The following is a 10,081-nucleotide window of genomic DNA, read 5'->3' as shown; positions in this document are numbered from 1 at the left end:
TGAGCAGACTCTGGAGTATGCTCTGCGGGCTCAGGGCCCAAGGGCGGGGGGTGGGGATGGGGGTGAGCGGACTGCTTGGTCCACAAGCAAATGCGGAGGGGATGAGGTCAAGGTAAGGGCAGGGGTCACTGTGGTGCAGGGTCAGGGCCACAGGTCAGGACGGGAACTGGTGCAAAGCTTTAGCAGGGACATCACGAAACCTGATCATGCCCTAAAGGTCTCCATGGTTACGAGCCATGAACTACTCCAATAAGAGACGGCACAGGAGGCGGGGAGGAGGGTGGATTCCAGGCGTGGCGAGGGGGGCAAGTGAAGGGGGGCAGTGGACCCCGGGCTGTGCCGTACTTTCGTAAGTTAAACATCAGATCCTGACTCCCAGTGTTTCATGTGAACAACCTACAAGATTAAATTCCAAACAAGTTTACAAAAACAGAGGTCAACGATGGGTCAGGTGGATCTCAATTGCTGCCACTAATTAGGACGAAAGGGGTTAACTGGATGCCCTTGGCGAGGGGGCTCTTGGAAAGGCTACAGCCCTGGAGTTGCCCTGTTCCGTCCACGTCACGCCTGCTATGAAGAAGGGCGTTAAAACGTCCCTTCTTACTGCTCAAACAGCCCGAGTTGGAACGGCTCTCCCTGAGTTTACAACATCAGGCATTATAACGATATGATAACTTGTTGTATTTATCACATTTTCCTGGACCTTCCTTTTCAAGAGCTAAACCTCTCCTCATAGACAATATCTATTGAAATATTTCGACTTCACATTCCCAAGCAAAGAAGAATCACAGGACACTGAGGAAACTGACCACCGGAACTCTGAGTCTTTTCCTCTCGAGAAAGTTTTGAGTGCCACTGTGTCCTCGTTTCTGGCCAGGTGGCCCATTCATCGATGCCTGAAGATTCACCATGAAAATATTAAAAAAAAAATTAATGCCTATTTATTTTTGAGAGAGAGAGAGGGAGAGAGAGAAGGAGCAGAGGAGGGGCAGAGAGAAGGAGAGAGAGAATCCCGAGCAGGCTGCTTGCTGTCAGTGCAGAACCCGACAAGGGGCTTATCTCACAAGCCATGAGATCATGACCTGAGCCGAAATCAAGAATCAGATGCTTAACTGACCGAGCCACCCAGGTTCCCCCACCATTTTTGAAAATAATAGGAAGGTCTTAATTTTGGCACCTTTCACAGACCCCTGTAAGTGACAAAACCAGGAAAAAGGCAACCAGAGCTAAGCTTTTCAAAGGTGAAAGCTGACAACACCCTACATATTTTTAAGGACTGATGCTTTACAAAACAGGAGAGATCCTTTCAGCTCCCCCAGTTAAACCCAGGGACGGTGTGCTTTTTATTTCCTTCTTCAAAACAGGCCCTCTGTCCTTTCCTCCCATTCTCCCTCAAGATGTGATGCAACGTTTCGTCCCTGATGAAGTCTGTCCTTATTGCTCGAAGCCAAGTTCAGTAGTTGCCCTGAATGACCAACGTGCTTCCTCCGTACCTCCTGCAGCACAGCCACAAAGACAGAACGCTTCAGGTGTGCCTGGCTCTGTGCTGTGAGACAACCTGAGCTTCATGACCAGTCTGTGAGGCCGTATACTGTACCTCCCTTATAGACAGCAGGGTCTGAGAGTCAGGGAAGCACACTAGCTTGCCCACGTTTGCACACCTAGAGTGCTGTTATGGTCAGAAGATGGACCGTGTTTACTTGGGTTACTCCCTCCTGAGTCCCACGGGGCACTCTCATTGTCAGGGGTATGTGTTTCTCACCAATTGGGAATTCTCACTATTGGGAATTTTTATTGGGAATTTCTTTCCCGATAGAGACACATATTAACTACAAGGTACAGTTTAGAAAATATTATCCATACTTTCATGGTTTTCTCTGGAAAATCCGCCACTCTTAAAAACTTTAAACATCCGAAAAAACACTCTTTGTGGAACTGTGGCTGCAGCAGCAATAACAATGGAAATAGCAATGATTGTGATGGTGGTGATGGTGAGGATGATGGTGATGATGGTGATGATGATGGTGGTGATGATAATGATGGTGATGGTGATGATGATGGTGATGATGGTAATGATGGTAATGATGATAATGATGATGGTGATGGTGGTGGTGACGATGGATAGTGATGGTGATGATAGTGGTTGTGATGATGGTGATGGTGATGACAGTGATGATGGTGGTGATGATGGTGGTCATTATAGTAATGATTATGGTGATTATGATGGTGGTGGTGGTGATTATGGTGATGGTGATGGTGATGGTGATGATGATGATAATGATGGCGATGGTGATGATAGTGATGATGGTGGTGATGGTGGTGGTGATGATGGTGATGATAGTGATGATGGTGGTGATGATGATGATGGTGATGGTGATGGTGATGATAGTGATGATGGTGGTGATGATGGTGATGGTGGTGGTGATGATGGATAGTGATGGTGATGATAGTGGTTGTGATGATGGTGATGGTGATTATGGTGATGGTGATGATGATGATAATGATGGTGATGATGGTGGTGATGATGGTGATGGTGGTGATGGTGATGATGCTGGTGCTTGTAGTAATGATGGTGATGATGGTGATGGTGGTGGTGGTGGTGGTGGTGGTGATGATGGTGATATGGGTAGCAACACTATTTTTCTGAGTGTTCACCATGTACTACTCATTATTCCAAGTTCTTACCTCATACTTAACTCATCAAAATCCTATGAAGGAGATACCCTTATAACCCACATTTTATAGTTGAGGAATCTGGAGTAACCTGTCCAAACTTATTTGGTCGATACGTAGAAAAGCCAGCATCTTACCCCAGGCGGCCTGACTGAAGAGTAATATTACATTTCCAGTTCCTTTCTCATTGGTATGTGTAGTGGTATTACGATGTCCACAAATTGCTAAAAACTGCTCCCATCAAGAGGCGGAGTCAAATTCTCCTCCTGGAATGTGGGCTGGACCTAATGACTCATGTCTGATGAATGGAATCAAATGGAAAAGACTAAGTCATAAAAGGTCTTATGACTTTCTACTAGTTCTCTTTCTCACTTGGGTCACTTGCTTCTGGGGCAGGCAGCTGTCCTGCCATGGAGATCCCTCTGGAGAGGCTCGCGTGGTGAGGAACTGAGGTTTTTGGCAACAGATGTGTGAGGGAGCCACCTTGGAAGTGGCTCCATCAGCCCAGTTAAGCTTTCGATGGGAGGTCAGCCCGTGCCGGCAGCTTGACCATATAATGTCACAAGTGACTCTGAACCAGAACCATCTGACTGAGCAGCTCTTGAATTTCTGACCCACAGAAATGCTGTGAGACAATGAATGCCTGTTGTTTTAAGCTGACAAGTTTGGGGTAACTTCTTATATCGCATTCAATAACTAGTGCAGTATATTTCCTTAGTGGATGAAGGGAGCTTCCAGGAAGCTCTGTGAAGATCATCATTGGGCGTTCCTTAGCCTATGTGATATAATCCTACTTTCATTAAAGTTCAATGACCATCACATTTAGATAACTTGGTAAAAATTCAGCAGTGGTGGAAATGGTGAGAGTATTATCACATTATTGAGATTTTGTTCTGCAAAAGATGAAACACCGTGATGGGGGGATTCATTGTACGCAGTTGTGACTCTTCAACCCACGGGCTAGGCTGGACATTGAGAGCTAGCCAGTCTTTCTGCCTCTGGGGAGGGAAGTTCTTAAACCATTTGTTCTTTTCATGTCAACTTCTAGGGAAGAATATTCTTCAAATATCTTAGAAATGCTGTCGAGTTTTCCTAAAGGCCAAACTGGATTACCGCGGCTCTTAGTGGAGGGGAAAGAGAGAACTGTAGGGCTGGGCAGCTCTTAAGTTCTGCGCGAGGGTGCTGGCACGGTGCCTGTAGGGACCCTGTACTGACGGGGCTGCTGGGCCGTGGCCAGACAGCACCCACACACAGCAAATCTTGCGCCTCTACACCAGGCCCTCCCGGGTTTTGGTTGAAAGCAGAGGCTTTTCCTTTACAAGCGGACCTTATTTGCATGAAGGGTCAGTCCTGAGTTTATATCAATAATGCAAAGAAGAAACGTGTTCCCCCAGGTGCAGCCAGCCCAGGGCAGAAAGAGGTGCTGGGGTGGGAACATCGGGGAGGCGGCACACCCGGCTCCAAGCCTCCACACGAGGATGCACAGGGCTACCGTCGCGCCTCCTTGGAGCACTGTCCTTAGGCCCCAAAAGTCTGGATCGGCAATGCGCGGAAAGGCTTTCCCCACGCCGAAGTCTGGTGGATAAACAGGCTCTTACCCAAGAGCGACCTCAAAGTTTAAAAGAACCCCTACATCTCTCGGTCTTTCCACAAATTCTGGAGAGGCCACTGCAGACAGTGGCACCCAGGGAGTCCCCAAGAGGCAGAAACGGAGGACGGGGACACCTCCCCATGGTGGCAAGAGCTCTATTCTAGCTCTGATGACACTCACTTCAATAAAACCAGCCAATAAATTTTAAAACACACAAAAAATCTGACTCCAATCATAAAGAGGAGATTTTTTTTTAAACAATAATTTCTTTTCTGTTTTAAAAGCAATTTCCCCCTTAGACTTTACTTAACCAAGGAGCTGTTCCATTTCTTTCTTTTTTTTTTAATAATGAGGTTTACCAAATTAAAAATAAATTCAGTATGCCAAATGATTTAACGATTCAGTGTAATAAAATTCTACTGGCTCCTAGCTTACCAGGGCCTACATCTACCGCACAAAGTAAGCCTCGCTCTAAAATTGCCTTTGCGTATCACGAGTGATACATCTCCTAGTTAATTCACAGCACTTTTAGAATGGCACAAGTTAGGGTCAGAAGACCTCAAGTTAATGTAATTACAGCTCCCTTATCGAACGAAGCAGGCTAGGGTTTTGTGAAGCAATGGTTCTCCCAGGGTAGCCCCTGCGCCAGGCATCACCTGGGCACTGTTAGGAATGCCACCTATGGGGCCCCACCCCAACCCTACTGAATATTACAGCTTGGGGGAAAGGAATCAAAATCGCTGTTTTAACAAACCCTCCGGAAGTTTCTGATGCAGCTAAAGTTTGAAACTGCTATTTAAAATTTTTTTTTTTAAAGTTTATTTACTTACTTGAGAGAGAGGAAGTGAGAAAACAGGGGAGGGGCAGAGAAAGAAGGAGAGAGGGAGAATCCCAAGCAGGCTCTGCAGTGCCAGCACGGGGCTTGAACCCATGAACCGTGAGATCATGACCCAAGCCGATATCAAGAGTCAGACGCTTAACTGGCTGAGCCACCTAGGCGCCCCTGAATACACCATCTTAAAGGACGTGTGCACTCTCCCATTCAGGTACCTTCGAACAGCAAAGGGCCTCCGGCCATACATGTCAATACAGCCCCAGGAAGGAGGGATTGGACAGGGCCCGCCTGAAGGTGCTGGCAGGATACTTACTGTGTGTGCATATGTATGTACGTACGTACGTGCGTGTGAGTTCACGCATATACCCACGCACGTGTGTGTCTGGAGACAGAACACGAGCTGGTCACTGTGCTGACCGTGGTTCATGGGATCTCTGGCTGGCAACGGGCCGTACGCATGCTCAGGAATGCAAAACGGACACAATGCAGTTCACGGACTGAGAAGGAGCAGTTTTCTGATGCTGCCCCCGGAACACGGTGCCAGGTGCCCCTCCCAGCTTCACGTGGGGGACACTAATGAGGCGCCAAGCGGTTTTTCCTGGCCCCAGTGGGGCCCTAGGAGGTTACACAGCTTGTGTCTATGCACTTGTGTACGTCCCAGTACAAAGAAAGGTAACGTGTGATTGTGGAGACAGCAAGCAGCACCGTGTTTCTTGGTTTCAGGCCCTATTTTCTCAGGATTCGGAACATGACGTCCAGCTCACGGTGACTTCGTCTAAAAGACCACCACCTGCCTTGCCTCCGAGGACTCTACGCACCCTGCGCTCCATCTAGGCCCGGGCCACCCGTGCTGGCTGAGACCCGGGGACGGGGGCTCAGGCAATTAATGCAAGGCCCTCCAAGTACCCATGGGACCTGCACCGTGATGACGGGCATTTTGCGAACACGCCCCTTGGGGCTCCTGACCTCCAGCCAGTTCCCGGGCACTGACGATCCTTGTCAGGAACAGCGCCAGGTCCGCCGGGCGCTTCTCTGCGAGCTCATCCTTCCCGCCGGCGTATCTCCACCCACGGGCCCCCTCCTCTTGCCTATGGTCTCCGTGCGGTGCAACGTTGTGCCAGGTTGCACCTCTGGCTCTGGGGCCGCACCTCGGCCAGCCACACTCACGTCCCGCCGTTCCCCCGTTTGGACCCCTGGGCCTCTCTCTGCTGAGACAGGGTCCCGCATCCCTCACGCCGGCACCTACCACCCTGCTCCTACCCTGCAGCACCCCCCCCCCCCCCGAGCCTGCTCCCTGCTGGGACGTCCACGTGTCTCTTCCCTCCAAGTCCGGCCCATCCACGCAGGTCCCCACGACGTCCCTTTGCTCCCGGAGCCCTCACCGAAAACTTGCTCCTAACATGATCTTTCTGCTGTTCTGAAACACAGCAGTGTGTCCATAAAAACTCCCTTCAGAAATTAACGTGTTCTGCGCCCCATTCGCTTTTAAACCACGCCGCAACCTGTGTAAAAAGTCCGCACCTAAGGAAGACTAAATACCTTAGTCACGACAGTCGCGCTCCTGGCGACAAGCAGAAGCGGCCTCCCCGTAGACCACTCTGTGGGTCTAAACGAGAGGCCAACACAAGCCATCTGTGTCTGGCAGGTTCTAACACGTCTGCCGTTGGCGCCCACACTTCCGGAGAGGAAGGTATTCTGGGCACGTGGTTTTGCTCTCACAGATCATTTCTATGGAAAACAGCAGTCAGACAGTAATACAGGCCCAAGGTGACCTCATTACCAGAATTTGTTCTAGTTGTCATTAGACATACCACACTGTGTCACTCAAAACGCGAAGAGAGAAAAGATACTGACACGTAGCAGCCGCGATTAGAGATGAGAAACGTAGTTATGCCGCAGAAGCCCTCAGTTAGACGGGAGTGTGCATCGTGCTCAAGACTCAGTCGCCTTCAGACCTTCCCTGTGGTCTCCGAGGCTCTCCCCTTCCACCGTCCTTATTTCTCCTTCTATGCAGGGCACGCGAGGGCGTCTTCCGCGTGCCGCAAGGCCAGCGCTGTTCTGGAGCGCACTCCTGAGACAGGTGTCTGTGAGGGGCCACCAGGCCAAGTACCGGGAGCAAGAAAACCCAGCCCGACCTCCCCCACGGTGAACAAGAATGACTCGGAAGCCACTTCTGCCGACCCTGTTTGTGAGCACTCTAAGGCCCCCCCCGCCGAGGTACCTGGAACACCCCCCACCCCCACCGCCAACTGAGGTACTTGGAGCAGAAGTGTGGCAGAGGCGGTCCAGCCCTAGCGAGAGAATTCCAAGACGCCTGCCCCACGTGGGTGACGGCACTCGGCTCCCAGCATGCATCGCTCTGCGGTGCCCTCACCCACAACCGAGGGAGGCCTGGAAAGGGCGCCGCGGTGGCAAACCGTGCGTTAGGTTAACGCGTTAAGCAGCTTGTGGGCTCTACCGCTGGATCCCAGTTACAACTGCAACGCCCCCAAACCTGCATTCCTGCCAGAATAACTCCATTGCTTTGGCTTAAGTACCGTACCTTCTCAGAGAGCTGAAGTGGGTGGTCAGCAGGGCAAACTTAGCAGAGGTGAGTTTGTCTGACCTTTTTAGATGTGGTTTTCGCAGGGGTGAGGCTCAACGAGGCGGGTGGGAGGAGGGGCAGTTATTCTGGGAGCCCTCCCACCCCAGCACTGCTGTGGCCCGAGGGGAGCAGGGACTCGGCGATGGGTGGCTGGGTTTCCCTGTTTCCCGAAGAGGGCCAGAGCCAGCAGCGGAGCACAGACACGGATGGGACAAGACAACCCTGCCCAGCCACCCCCAGTGGAAGGAGGGAGGGACGGAGAATGACAACTAGGTTCACAGGCACCAGAGCAAAGAGCCCAAGCTGAACGCGTACTAAGGAACACGGTGCTTTCCAGCAAGGAGCAGTGACGAAGGACGACCCGGAGAGTCCCACCGAGAATGGAAAGCTGGTTTCAACTTTGCGTCCGTGGCCAGCTAGCCCATCCGACCACGGGAGGTGTCCAGGAAACAGGCCACGCCCGGGACCCCTGGGAGTCCGGCGCGAGGGGCAACATGCTTGCCTGGAGGTGCCCGTGGTGTAGACGCCCGAGCGCACGCACCCTGGTCTGACGCAGCCTCACTCAGCACGTCCCTTGCTTGTGGGGCCTGGGCCCCACGGATGCGTTCCTCAGAGGCACTGGCTACCTCACAGGAGGCAGGCGCCAGCGTCCCCGCCTCCCCCGGCCTGAGGCCGTCTCCAGGGACGACCCTGCAGGCCCCCGACAAGCCCGGTGCACAGCCAGGCGCACGTTCCACCTTTCTCAATCCTGTCTCTCTTACGAGCGTGGCCCCCGGGGTGGCTGTGGGCTCCAGGAGGCGGTGCGCGAGGAACGCACGTGGAAACCACCAGCCTTCGGAGATGCCGTCTTTTTTTATTTTTTTTTTTAATTTTTTTTATTTTTTTTATTTTTTATTTTTGGGACAGAGAGAGACAGAGCATGAACGGGGGAGGGGCAGAGAGAGGGAGACACAGAATCGGAAACAGGCTCCAGGCTCCGAGCCATCAGCCCAGAGCCTGACGCGGGGCTCGAACTCACGGACCGCGAGATCGTGACCTGGCTGAAGTCAGACGCTTAACCAACTGCGCCACCCAGGCGCCCCCAGAGATGCCGTCTTTTAACCAGAAACAGACTCTCTGGATTCCTGCTGCTGCTGCTGCTGCTGGCTGTTCTGAATCACGGCCGGACACACGTTCGCCTCTCCTGCTGTGGGATCTGGGCTCCGTCCCAACCCTTCCCAGGAAACGTCCCTGTCGGCCTCCTGGTCATCGGCACATGCTCCCAAAGCACCAGGGGCTCCGGCACGGCCCCACGCGTGTTCAGAGTCAGGGCGTGCTTCTGCCTCCTGACGACCCAAGGCTCACGGGGACCCCGTGGGAGCACGTGGCCTGACTGCTGCCACAGGCCCGGGGCTGCTGAGGGACTTGCTCACGGGGCAGCCGGTGAGCGCCAGCACGCGGGGCCTGGAGGCTCCCGCGGGGGGACCTGAGCCCTTGCAGAGCCCCGCGCTCACGAGGGGCCCGAGACGCCAGTTGGAGGCTGTGGTCCCCGCAGGCCTGGAGGGTGGAGGGCCTCGCGGTCCCCACGGCACGGGGCCCACTGCAGACCAGGGACGGGCTTCAGAATAAACAAGTGGACACGGAACCACGGCTGTTTCGGAAGCCACAGCCCCACCCACCTGCCACCTGAGATACGACGTGTGATATTTTTGGAAGTTTCACTTGGTAATTAAATAAATTAATATACGGGACAGTTGTGAAGGCAACTGTAAAGATGAGAACAGTGAAAACCAAACAGCGCTATATTAAACTTTAGAAAATACAGTCCTGCAAGACAAGACCTTCCCCCAGCAAGTAACAAGGGCTGGACCTTCTTGGCCTCTGAGCACGAAGTCCTCTGTCACTGACGGACGTGGACAGTGTGACATTGGGAATGGAAGCAGGCAGTGAGCCCTCGGTGGCCTCTGACCCTCAGGGCGGTTTGGGTGAAAGCCTCCGTGGTCGAGCGTGGAAGAGGCACCCTGTGGAATGCGTCAGCAGGATCTCACGGGGCCACCTCATCCCAAACGGCCATACTCGCGAGATCACGGTTCACAGTGCTAGGTGTTTAATAACACGTTAAATAATACACAAAACCGCAAGTCAGAGCTATTCACAACCTTCCTTCTTGGAAAACACCAGCAGAGGTGGGGTCTCATCTAGGTTGTAGCTCACGGTCCCCACGCCAGGGGGTCCCTGGGTCAGGTGCGTTAGCGTCTGTGCGGTTCCCAGGCAATCTCTTGAGATGCGTCAGGAGTCTGGGCCTGATTCCCATAAACTCCTAAACTTAAGAATGGACACCGAATGAAAAGATCCTTTATCATTTAGGAAGCATGAAAAAAAAAAATATCTTCTGTATCGTCAGCGTGGCCACCTTCCA

The 10,081-nt window shown here is 52.4% G+C and overlaps 1 protein-coding gene across 6 annotated transcripts in view; it reads right to left on the bottom strand.

Annotated features, from left to right (window-relative positions):
- The window catches only part of PTPRN2 (protein tyrosine phosphatase receptor type N2), an 831,667-nt gene that overhangs the window by 346,510 nt on the left and 475,076 nt on the right, over nt 1-10,081 (bottom strand). The gene's annotated exons all lie outside the window — the stretch shown is intronic.

Source organism: Neofelis nebulosa, chromosome 4 (assembly GCF_028018385.1).
Source record: "Neofelis nebulosa isolate mNeoNeb1 chromosome 4, mNeoNeb1.pri, whole genome shotgun sequence".
Taxonomy (NCBI): Eukaryota; Metazoa; Chordata; class Mammalia; order Carnivora; family Felidae; genus Neofelis; species Neofelis nebulosa.
Note: the sequence above shows the minus strand (reverse complement) of the source record. Positions and strands in the feature narration are given on the sequence as shown.